This window comes from Bos grunniens, chromosome 8, assembly GCF_055505025.1.
Source record: "Bos grunniens cultivar Pamir isolate PY7600 chromosome 8, Bosgru_T2T1.0, whole genome shotgun sequence".
NCBI lineage: Eukaryota > Metazoa > Chordata > Mammalia > Artiodactyla > Bovidae > Bos > Bos grunniens.
The window spans coordinates 20,548,007-20,561,171 of record NC_141172.1 but is presented as its reverse complement, the minus strand read 5'-3'; the positions used below and the strand labels follow the sequence as shown (position 1 = coordinate 20,561,171).

Genomic DNA, 13,165 nt, shown 5'->3' with positions numbered 1-13,165 from the left:
CATGGTGCAGAGCAACTAAGCCTGTGCCCCATAACTACTGAGCATGTGCGCCACAACTACTGAAGCCTGGGCGCTCTAGGGCCCTTGCCTGCAACAAAAGAAGCCACTGCAATGGGACGCCAGCCCACTGCAACGAGAGTAGCCCCCGCTCGCTGCAACTAGAGAAAGCCTGCACAGCAGCAAAGACCCAGCACAGGCGAAAAATAAGTAAATAAATAAAATAATTTAAAAAGCATTCTTCAGCATAGGCCTCAGAGAACTCCTAGGAGAATGAATGCAACACTGAGATACATTGTATAACTGTATGGGTATTAGGGAGCACCTTTTCTAGTGCTCAGATGCCTCAGATTTAGTGATGGAATCTCATTCATTATGTGAAAACCAAATAAACATTTGTCCTAAAAATGATTAGAAAGCAGGATTAACTCTACTTTATGAACACATAAGACTGTAAAATCATTTGTTATTGATAGTTGGATTGGCGTGTGGGAGGGAGATGCATTATTTTAAATTGTAGGTGACAGAATGAGAGTCAGTAATGTTCTAGTTCAAAGGAACAAGATTTTATCAATTCATCAAAATTTATCGAATGATTGTTATGTTTTGGGAACTGTATTTGGCCCTGAGCACATAAAGATAAATAAGGCATGCTCCCTCATCTGCAAATGGCAGTGGAAATACTCCTTGGAGAATTTGTTGTTCAGCTGTGTCTGATTCTTTTGTGACCCCCTGCCAGGTTCCTGTGTCCATGGGACTTCCCAGGCAAAAATACTGGAGTGGGTGCCATTTCCTTCTGCAAGGGATCTTCCCGACCCAGGGATTGAATCCATGTCTCCTGCATTCACAGGCGGATTCTTTACCCCTGAGCCACCAAGGAAGCCCCCTTAGAGAAGACATATACATACAAGAATACTATACAATATGGTATATATTCCAGTCGGAGAAGGCAATGGCACCCCACTCTAGTACTCTTGCCTGGAAAATCCCATGGATGGAGGAGCCTGGTGGGCTGCAGTCCATGGGGTCGCTAAGAGTCAGACATGACTGAGCGATTTCACTTTCACTTTTACGCATTGGAGAAGGAAATGGCAACCCACTCCAGTGTTCTTGCCTGGAGAATCCCAGGGACGGGGCAGCCTGGTGGGCTGCTGTCTATGGGGTCACACACAGTCGGACACGACTGCAGTGACTTAGCATAGCATAGCATAGTATATATTCCAGTCTAGGTAGGTAGGAAGGCCTAAGTACAACTGAGTGATCAATTTCACTTGAGGGGAGTATTGTAATCAGGGACGATTTCAGAGGAAAAATGATGTTTTGTTCAGTGAGTAAGCATTTTGCAGACAGATAAGGAAGAAGGGCATCCCAGATGGAGGGAAGAGTGTATTAAAAGGCAAAATGACATTTGACAATAAACTACACGGAGGAAACTACAATTGGGAGGAGCTGAAGTGTGGGGCACACCAGGAAGCACCAGCCACATCAAGGCCATGGCAGTGGAAGTGTAACAGATTCCTTCCTTTGCGGGGTACAGAGAGGTACTTAGATCCTCCAGACAGTTCCTACATCCTGATACTCTTAAGTAAGACCTTAGTAGGATCTCATAGAACCAGGAATCAGAGCAAATGCCAGTGACCTTAAAGGCATTTTGTCCAAGATAGTTGTTGACTCAGAGGACTTGTGGAGGATATAGGCCTAGAGTTTCTGGTAATCATTTTGTGACACATGGAGCCTGAAAGCAGAGCAATACAGAGGAGCATAGCAGACAGATAGGAGAACATTAGGTCCTGGCCACATGATTCCACCCCTGGATTAAGACTCACCTGAAACATGTCTACTCCTGGACACAAACCAGTTTGAAGTTTTTGCTTAAGTTAGTTATTATCATTATTTTTTTTCCATTTTGGTCAGTTGTTACCTAATGAACCTGGCATCTTCATTTTATAGTTCAGGAGACTAATACCCAGGATGGCAAAGTGACTTGTTGTTAAGGGCCTCATTAAAAATTGAGACTTGAACTCAGGTCTCTTCACTTAGGTCAGACTTAGGAATACCCAGCATTTAAAAACTGTCTGCAATGTGAGGGTCTCAATATGCATATACTTAGAAATCTTTTTTGCAGTAACCTCATATTTGAGAGTGTGACCGAGTTTATTTTAAAAATGCATTTCTACATAACTGATTTAGAGGGAGCATTCAACCAAGACACTGACATTGTTGGTTCATGGCCCACTTTTGCCACTAATTACCTTTGTGACCTTGGGCTTATCTCTCTGGGCCTTAGTGGTTCATGAGATGTAATTATCTCTAAATCTTCTTTCATTTCTATGATTCTAAGCATAAATACACCCAATTTTCAATTATCCATTGTGGATGTTACATATGGCTCTATTCCCTGAGGAAAGCTTCCTTTTGAACTGTTTTGATATTACTGGGTTTAGCTTCACAGATACTTACTTAACACTAATTAAGGGATAGGTGTTGCAAAAGAGAATATTTCTAAGCAGTATTGCTTACGTACTTTTGTATTCTCATATGCAATCTGATATTGTTGGCAGCTTCAAAGTACTAAATAATGCCTTCTAATCCAGGAAATGTGTGATTCCAGATAGGAGTGGTATTAGACAGAGGAAAGACCTATCACTGTGCATCAGTTGGAAAGGTGATGCCCAGTGTTCAGCAGTCAGGAGGAGGGACAGAGCAGAGTCCCAAGAAGCACAGGCAGATTGGGAACCACACATGTGTACAAAAGCACATTCTTGCCCACACAGAATGGTTTTTTTTTTTTTTTTTTTACCAGTAGTCTTCCACAGATCTGCACCACAGTGATCACTGTGGATAACTATCTTTTCAGAGTAGTTGCCTGTGAAGTTAACAACAACTTGCTAATATTTTTCTTTATAAGATATTATGAACACTTAATGCTTGATGAATTCTTTTGGATAATCTTTGTGTAATATAATGATTCATTTGATTCACCAAAGTAATTTTCCAGCTTATATAAAGACCAACTTCAGTCAGTTTCTTAGCTTGTCCCCATTTTAACAATTCCGTTGGCTGGAAGATGACCCTGGAGTTCTGTGACCTCATTTGAGGAGTCTTAGGGAGGGACAAAGATGCTGGCTGGCTTTGTAGTTTACTAGAGCCAGATTCCATTTCTTGTCTATTTCTTGCCTGTCTGGCCATGCAATCACGACCTGAGCTCTCTAATCCTCAGTTTTGTCATCAGTCAAATGGGAATAATGATATTTCCCTCAAAAGACTATCCAACACAGTGATCATTTACAGCATAGCCTGGATGTTACTGGGTAATAAATTATTAGTGAGGTTTTCTTGGGACTGTGTTCAAGTGACACATTAGGTTCCAAAGAGGAAAAACGGCAGAAGCATGAGACAGTCTAATTTTCAAGGTAGATACACAGTATGAAGATGTACCATAGTTTGATATGTTCATTTGACCGTAAGATAAACTGGTAGAATTTGTCCTAGTTAATTACTACCTTACTTTGTTACTTTGGGAAAAGTATTTAGGTAGGTTCTTTACCACCTGAGCTACCAGAGAAGCCCATTTTACTTTTCTAGATTTTTACTTATTCATAGTTATATTAAGAATACTATTGCTATCTTATTTCATAGAAACTGAAAGAAGATAATGAATATGAAAGTCTCTATGAGACTGCTGCTGCTGCTGCTAAGTCACTTCAGTCGTGTCTGACTCTGTGTGACCCCATAGACGGCAGCCCACCAGGCTCCCCCGTCCCTGGGATTCTCCAGGCAAGAACACTGGAGTGGGTTGCCACTTCCTTCTCCAATGCATGAAAGTGAAAAGTGAAAGTGAAATCGCTCAGTCGTGTCTGACCCTCAGCAACCCCATGGACTGCAGCCTACCAGGCTCCTCTGTCCATAGGGTTTTCCAGGCAAGAGTACTGGAGTGGGGTGCCATTGCCTTCTGCACTCTATGAGACTCGAAAATGTAAATGTGAAAGTGCATGCTATTATTAGTACAATTAACATTCAAAGTTAATAATATTACAGGTCATTCATTTTTTGCATAGTAAAAATAGTTATATTTATGTGTTGGCCCTACTGTTTATTAAAATATTATTTGCTCTGCTTATTAATTTCTGTGAGACTAAATTGCTTTCATACTTTATAAAGAGTCCTAGAAAGGCAATATTTGTCAGATATTGCAGGCAAAAGAGTAAAAAGGGAATAGCTATACATGTTAAACATAGCAATCATTAATATATGTTTTTTCTACCAAGAAAATAATCCTTTCTTTCTAAAGAGCCATTAATTTTTAGAAAAATATTTTTACTACTCAAAAAGATTGTGTGGAACATGTGTTAAATCATAAAACATTTCCCTCTGCAAAATATTTCTAAGAGCATATGTGCATCTAGGCTAGAAAGTATGCAAAAATCCCCTAGCATTTTCATGTCAAGCCACGTGTATTTAATATACACCACCTCAAAGAGGAACGTTATCACCCTAGCACTGTGTAGTAAGAAGAAAACAGAGATTTCTAAGAATATATGGGTGTAATTTCTGTTAACTGAAAGTGATTGACAGTTCGTGGAAATCTGCCTTCAAAATAACCTCTGCAGCACCCTTAGTTTTATTAGCTGCGAAGGAAACTGCTTATTTCTCACCCATTTAGCTAAAAGAAGCTCTTTTTCTTTGCCATCCTAATTGCCTAAATCCCTATGGATATACTGTGTAAAATCCATGTTTATTTAGTTTTTTTTAATACCATCGTTTTTTTTTCCCATTTGAGAGTTGGCTGAAATAAGATCATGTACAGAAAACTACATGTAGTCTAGATCTAAAGTCATTATACATACCTGGAGGATTGTAATAAAGTTTGAGGTCCTAGAATTTTAAGGTGATTTTTCTGAAGGGAAAAGCTTTATTTCATTCCATGTGCATGGATACAGAACAACTAAACTGTGCTGGTAAAAATTGTAACTCCCAAATAAGAAAGGGGAACTTGGAAGAAAAAGTCAAGCTGAATTTATTTTATCTGCAAAACTTGGTTTAAGGGAGATTATGAAACTATCACACACACACAAAAAAAGATTTGATAGAGGAGGAAGTGAAGCACTTGAGAAACCTGTCTGGTCACTTTGGGATACATGGCACACTCTAAACTTCAGACTTCATCTATTTGCTTCTTTTTGCCTCCCAGTTAAACTCTTTCTCCATGCCAACACTCTCCGGGTGCTGCTTACCCAGATGCCACTGCTGGGAGCTACAGCCTGGGGGTAGAATGTGTTGGAGAATGAGTTTCTTGGGACCATTTTACTTTTCTTGGACTTTACTGGGTTCCTGCACTTCCCTATGCCCCATCCTGTCCTCAGCTCTGAGTTCAGAAAAAGGATCTTCATACTTAGGGATCTTGGTTCAGAGAAAATCTTCAGAGAAAATCTGATATCCTAAGCCAAATTAGTTTTCTGTGGAATTTTCATGAGCTTGTATCCATAGTTCAGACTTCCGTCTGTTCTGCCATGAGGTTCTATACCATTATTCCTCAATGGATATACCACTGGTGGCGGAAGAGAACATTTTAGGTGGTAATGGATAAATGTCTAATTGCTAAATACTATCAATGTGTATAAATGTATTAGGTTTCCATCTATGACAGTGATGTAAAGTTCCTTCCTTAAATACATCTAAATGAAAAACATGAGTTATTTAAAGAGGTTTATTAATAATATCTCAGGTATGGTAAAAAAACATGAAATTGGCATGTAGCTACTTGAGGTTTGGGAAGCACCGTTATATACTCCTATACCCTTAGAACCATAAACTAGTCAGATTCTCTCAAAAAGTCAGCATGTCCTTGGCATGTTGGCCTTTACCTTAAGAATGTCAGGCAATGATGAGGAAATACACCGTAGGAGATTCTAGGAGATCTTTGACATAGAGAATGGTGATAAATATGAAAGAAGGAGTCGCAAGGTACAACAGGGGTAGAGGAAAGGACGTTGACATTTAGCAGTTGGGATATTGGAAATGTTTACTGAAAGAAGAAATCTTTACTGGGATGAGCAGGAGTTAGCCAGGTGGGGAAGAAAGGAATGATGTAGTCTAAGCTTATTTCTTAAGTCACAGCTCCCAGTTGTGAGCTTTTGGGCTTTGTCTGGGGGAGATGGGAAGAGTTGGGCTATCTGTAACTTCATTCCTGTTATTCAAGTGTATGTAGCTTGATTTTTACTGATTCTCCTGCGGAGGATGGAACAGGGTGGTGATCTCCTCTATGACCAGTTTCACCCGAAGGGTGACAAGGAAGTAGCAAAAGAGATGAATCATCTAAGGGATCACCACTCACCCGAAATTAAGGAGCAGGAATGAGAAGGGATTTCTCCTTATATTTAATACATTCCAGAAATGTCTCATTTCATTGTTTGAGAGTGCCTCACAGCAAGGAAACTATGCATTCCTAAGGGACTCGACTCAAACCTCTGCAATACTTGGGGGGTGATGGAGGAACAAATGTTGGAGAGCGTGCTCTTCTCAGTGGGGTTTGCATCTTTCCTTATGAAGTCAGGCATGTTTGGTAGAAAAGTCAACTACTGGCAGCCTTAGCTTGGAGAGAGAGGTTTGAGTTCCTTTTCAAACTTTTTCAGAATGACACAGAACAGGGGTGTCTAATAGAAATATAATGTGAGCTGCATAGATCATTATAAGTTTTTAATAAACACATCATAAAAGAATAAAGAAGTGAAATTAATCTTAATAATATATTTTAACTCAATATATATCTAAAATGTTTTAGCTTAAAATATATATAAAATACTGAAATATTTTGTATTTCTTTCCATGTAAATATTTGATATCTGGGGCATACTTTCCACATACAGCCCACATCAATTAGGTGCTAAATTGTCATTGAAAATAATATTTAGATCTCATAATGTTGAAAAACTAAATTTATGTATCTAAAATGTCTTAAAGTTTTCTCAGACCTGAGTTAAATATTAGTTTAAAATAATTATAGTTTTTCAATTAAGTTAAAAGAAAATAAAATGTCAGTGCCTCAGTTCCACTCTCTGTGTGTCAGGTACACAACTGCACAAGAGGCAGGGGCAACTGTATCTGGATGACAGCGTAGAAGAAAAAACCAAAATAAACTTTTTGGGTCACGTTTCGTTCCTTTTCTTCTGTAATGACTACCAAAGTAGGAATTTCTTAGCAAGCTGGATGATGAAAGTACATTAGACAAAGGCTCAGAAAACCTTGCTCTAGACCAAGCTCCATTGTTGATCATGCTCTCCTGTAATTTGAGGCGAATGACACCTGCTTCTCCGCCTTGTTGGGTTTTGCAAAAGATGCTCTGAAGATCCAGTGAAGTCCTGAATGACAAATTTATGGGGCCTGAATGGTATTCAGGTATCTTAACAGCTGGTTCTCAAAAGCTTGTCCACAGGCCAAATGATTTTCCTCCATATTTTTGAGCTTCTTTTTCATGCAAACTTTTCTTAAATAAATTGGCCGACTCTAATTCCTTCCACAATTCCCCCTTCCCCTCCCCAGGGCATTATTTTAATTTCACGATCATGGTTCTTCTCAAGTGAACGTGTTCTTGCGTTTGTCTCTGTTTCTGAATTGCACTGTCTTGAACTGAATGCACTTAAGATAAGATGTGACAAGTATAAGGTAGAGTAGGGCAGTCATCTTCCTGATCTAGATACCGTGCTTCTATTAATGCAGTCTCTAGCGTTTGTACTTGCTTGCTTTTCAGTTTTTTTCTTTTTTGGTAGCCACAGACATTTGACTCATATCAAGCTTATCAGTAACTGAAGCCCCTGTTTTCCCTCTTCCTGTACTTGTTTAATTTTGTTGCACTTTCTGAAATGCCTCCCCCCCTTTTTTTAAAAACAAAACAAAACAAAAAACCCCCTAGAAACCCCAACAGTTGGTCTTCTCTCTATACTATCGATACCTTTTCTTACCCATCTAGGGCTTCCCGTGTGGCTCAGCTGGTAAAGAATCTGCCTGCAAGGTGGGAGACCTGGGTTTGATCCCTGGGTTGGGAAGATCCCCTGGAGAAGGAAAGGCTACCCACTCCAGTATTCTGGCCTGGAGAATTCCATGGACTGTATAGGCCATGGGGTCACAAAGAGTTGGACACGACTGAGCGACTTTCAGTCACTTTACCCATCTAAAGTTTTAAGCCAAATTGTGCTCAATTTTTAAAATTTTAATTTTTAATTGGAAGGTAACTGCTTTACAATGTTGTGTTGGTTTCTGCTGTACAACAAAAAACAGTCATATTTTCTCCCTCCCACCCCTCTAGATTGTTACAGAGTGCTGGACTGGGCTCCTTTTAACAGCGGGTGTAAAGTGGCTTGAGAAGTCTTAGTGAAATGCCTCTCAAACTTTAGTGAACACACATCTATACTGGGGATTGTGTTAAATGCTAACGCTAATTCAGGAGATCTGGGGTAGGGTTCAAGACCTTACATTTCTAATGAGCTCCCATGGATCACGTTTTGTACTACAAAATCTTTTAGGATATCTGAAGGGTTTTCTTTCTTCCATATTTTTCTTCCAATCTTTCTTCCATATTTTTTTTTATTATATGATGAATGTGCATTTTCTTACTGTTAACCAGCTCTGAGATCCTTTACAATCTTAGCTGGGGCTTATGTGTGCAGCATTTTGAGATTCTCAGTTTCTTAAGGGAAGAAGCCATGTACACTCTTCTTCTGGGTTTTCTCATAGTCTGATAAAATGAAGTGTTAATAAATGGTGCTGATTTTTACTGAGTTTGTTTGGCTCCCTGGTGAGAGCTGGACAAGGCCACGGTCATGCAACACTTACTGAGGAGGCGGGGGTAACTAACACCAAAGTGGCTGTCAGTCTCTGCACAATATTTTTCCAATTCGCTTTATGGCATTTTTGATTTCCTCAGTCTTAACTCATTTCATTAAAATTAAAAAGAAATAAATGCAAAACATAAATATCAGAGATCCTTTCTTTTCATTTGTGTGGGCAAGAGAGGAAGGCTGAAAGAAGATGTGAAGGTTGCTATAGATGAGGAAACAATTTGTGGAAAAGTGAATTTACCAGGTTAGAAGGTTCTGGGTTCCTCAGTGCCGTTTATACTCTCAGATGTAGACCCAAAGTGAGGTAAAAAGTGGGTGTTTTTTTTTTTTTCTTCAGAATGGAAATTTGCCCCAGGTTTTCTTTTCTTTCCATTTTTTTTTTTTACTCCTTTATCATCTATAGATCTACATTTCCCCTGTCCTTTCTCCGCTGTTACAGCTTTTTTTTTCTCAATCTTCTTGGTTTCATCTAGCCCTGCACTGCATTTGTCACACTTTTTTTGAAAATCTACTGTATGTCAAAGTGTCTTTCTAGTAATACAGATAGCCCTCACTCGTACCTTTAGTGTGGTTTCTGTAGTCATATAGAGCAACATTGCTTTATGGAAATGAACTTGAATCTTCGGGGGGCGGGGGTGGAAAATCACATGTGTTTCACACCTACATGTCTGAAAGGCGCCACTGGAGTATTCTTTTTGACTAAATCTCAGAGGGGTGCTGAGTGAGTACCTGCCAAAGGCATGGGTTGGTAAGGAGACTCAGTTAGGCTCTGTGCAATCAAATGCAGCCAGCTTGGTTTGTGTGTGAAAGGACTGGGTTTTCCCCAGGCTGTTGGTAATGATGCAAGAACAGACTTTCCCCTCCCTGGCTTCCTGGAGTAAAATGGCTGCCAGTGTATTTGGAACAGAACTTGCAAATGTACCAATCGCTGGAAGACAGTAACAAGGATCCTTTGATAGTTTTGTGTTCACTGTGATCACCTGGCATCCACTTCCTTCTTAGGGAAGGACTCTGGAATATCATTAGCTGATGCAAGTTTGTCACATGGTTTGTGACATGACATTTGCTCAGGATGCACTGTTGGCATGGGGCAGGGGCAGTCCTATTTGCATTGGGAGTCCCTCAGGAACACAAGGTTACAGGAGTTCTAGTAGAGCCCATCAGGGAGCAGAGAGAAACCAGACACAATGGGGAACGTTTAACAATTAAAACCAGCCCTTGCTTGTGTGGTCCTGTGTTTCAACACATCATTCTAATAAAATGGACAGCTGGGAGGAAGAATGGATTTCTGGTAGTTTATGAAGCCAAAAACCTGTTGAACGTTCTTTGTAAGGTAGTAGAGAAAATGTCAAAACCCTCAAAATTTCAGGGAAGTTACTTAACAGCTCTGATTACCACAAGGCCACCAGGCTGTTTGGTCATGGGATCATGGGTGCATGATAAGAAAATAGGAGGTGGGCTGAGTTAGACTCAGAAACAATTCCAAAATGTGCTAGGACTTTCTAGGAGACTATTCTTTTTATTTTTAAAAAATAAGGCTTTTTTTTTTTTTTTTGCACTGAGAAATAATTATGCTCATTAAAAATACTATAAGATGTCACTTATGAAAAATAAACAGTATGATTTCTGCTTCCACCACCCATTCATACTGTGGTGTGTTCTTTCAGAGTTGTTCTCTATGCTTTGAACAAAAACATAATTATGTCCATATGGTAGATATAATTTTGACTCCTTTTGAAATTTTAGCTTATCAAAGTCTATTTTCTGTTGTTTCAAAGTTGTCAGGCACAATTTGTCATGTAAGTTTTAATGACTGCTTTTGTAAGTTTGAGTCAAAAATTACTTATTCATTCCTATGATGTTAGGCTTTTTTTTTTTTGGTATTATAACTACTGAGGCCTCATGTCTTGACTATTTTGGATAAATTCCTCAAAATTAATTCTTAGGGAGGCTATTTACTTTTCTGTGATGGGCAGAGTCTAGTGGATTTATGATAGAATTCTTGTGTGATTTAAGAGCATAGTGTGGTCTAGGCCAGTGTCTACAACTGTCTTGTCCACCTAGTGGCACTTGAATCACCCAGGTCACTCTCTGCTCCAGCCTCACTTACAACCAGCGGGCACAGACCTGTCTGGCTGGACTAAGAGGAAGGGATTCTGGGGATGAAAGAAACAGGAACTAATTGCTCTTCTGAGTGAAGTATGCAAATTGATTCAAGAGAGCCCCTGGGACATGCGCTCAGTGAACTGAAATCCCTGCTTTAAATGCACTTAACACTTAGTCTCTTGCGGGGGAATTGAGTTGGTGGGGAGTGGGTTTGGTGTAATCTTGGGCAAGTCTCTTAACCCCTTGAGACTCAGTTTTTCCATCTGGTACTTAACCTCTTGAAGGGTTGATATAGCAATTAGAGGAAATGTTTGTAAAAGAATTAACATAGCACCTAGTCTAAAATGAAAACTCAATAAAAGTTAGCAAGCATCATCATCATGATAGTTGTTGCTGTGTCTTGCTAATCTCTTTTCCCAAGGGCTTCACTCTGCCTCCCCAGTCCTTCAAATATCCCTAGGCACAGAGTTTCTGGAATCAGGATGTTTTACACCCTGATAAAGAATATTGGCATGCTTTCAAACTGTGATGCTGGAGAAGACTCTTGAGAACCCCTTGGACAGCAAGGAGATCAAACCAGAAAATCCTAAAGGAAATCAATCCTGAATATTCATTGGAAGGACTGATGCTGAAGCTCTAATACTTTGGCCACCTGATGCAAAGAGCAGACTCATTGGAAAAGACCCTGATGCTGGAAAAGATTGAATGCAGGAGGAGGAGGGTACAACAGAGGAGAAATGGTTCGATGGCATCACCAACTCAAAGCACATGAGTTTGGGCAAACTCCAGGAGATGATGAAGGACAGGGAAGCCTGGCGTGTGAAGAGTGACATAACTGAGTGACTGAACAACAATAACAAAGCTGATCTGACCACCAAACTCGCCCACCTCCAGAAAATGAACTCTCTCCAGACTGTTTCCCTTTATTTCTGCCTGAGCTTATCTGAGCTTCTACTTTTCTTTACTTCTATCTGAGCTTAAACTTTAGGTATTGTTAAGGCAAGAACACTCAGAACTTTATGTTTAGAGAGGAGAGTACAGTTATGTACTGTATGCCCTTTATCTGTGGTAAATTGGGCCTATACAAAACATATAGAGAATTGTGTTTATTAACTTTATTTAGTGTCAGGGCACCCAACTCTGGTTAGGTGGTAGTTGGGTAAGTCAGACCTAGGCAGTGGATGAACCAAATCACACCATTTCCCACTTGGCTGAGTTGTATAATCTGTGCATGCCTCAGGTATGAGTGGGAAGAAATGTAGAAGAATAAATGCCACATCAGAGGATGTTTCAGGACTGGTGATCACTAGAGATCCAGGTAAGTGAAGTGACGTGAAAATCGCTCAGTTGTGTCCGACTCTTTGCGACCCCATGAAATTCTCCAGGCCAGAATACTGGAGTGGGTAGCCTTTCCCTTCTCCAGAGGGTCTTTGCAACCCAGGAACCAATCCGGGGTCTCCTGTATTGCAGGCGGATTCTTTAACAACTGAGCTATCAGGGAAGCACAGAGGTCCAGGTAGGAGAAAGGCAATTGGGATGAAGAAAGCCTAACTTAGGGTTTATTCGCTGAAAAGGAAACTAGGAGCCAGAGGAGAAAATGAAACAGGAATTACATAGATTTGTGCCATAAAACGGAGAAGGCAATGGCACCCCACTCCAGTACTCTTGCCTGGAAAATCCCATGGGCGGAGGAGCCTGGAAGGCTGCAGTCCATGGGGTCGCTGAGGGTCAGACACGACTGAGCAACTTCACTTTCACTTTTCACTTTCATGCATTGGAGAAGGAAGTGGCAACCCACTCCAGGATTGCCTGGAGAATCCCAGGGACGGGGGAGCCTGGTGGGCTGCCATCTATGGGGTCGCACAGAGTTGGACACGACTGAAGTGACTTAGCAGCAGTAGCAGCAGTGCCATAATAGCAAAAATAATTATATTAGCTAAATAATTCTAATAGCTTGTTATATGCCAGTCCCTGTACCTATATTAAGAGATTTATAAATTTCATCCATCCAAATCTCATTTAATAGGTATTAGTATTATCTTTATTTTCCTGATGAGAAAATTGAATCTTAGAGAGATGAACTAATTTGCATAAGGTTATAGACATGTAATTAGCAAAGCAGGAATTTGAATTGAGATGTGTTTTCCTCTAAAGCTTAGGTTCACATAGATCTGGCAGCACTGGAAAGATAGATAAAATGGGATGGTGGCTGGGGGATTGGATGCAGA

At 40.2% G+C, this 13,165-nt stretch overlaps 1 long non-coding RNA gene across 1 annotated transcript in view; it reads left to right on the top strand.

The window, feature by feature from the left end:
* Nucleotides 1-13,165, top strand: part of LOC147366729 (uncharacterized) — a 104,960-nt gene that overhangs the window by 75,676 nt on the left and 16,119 nt on the right. The window lies entirely within an intron of this gene.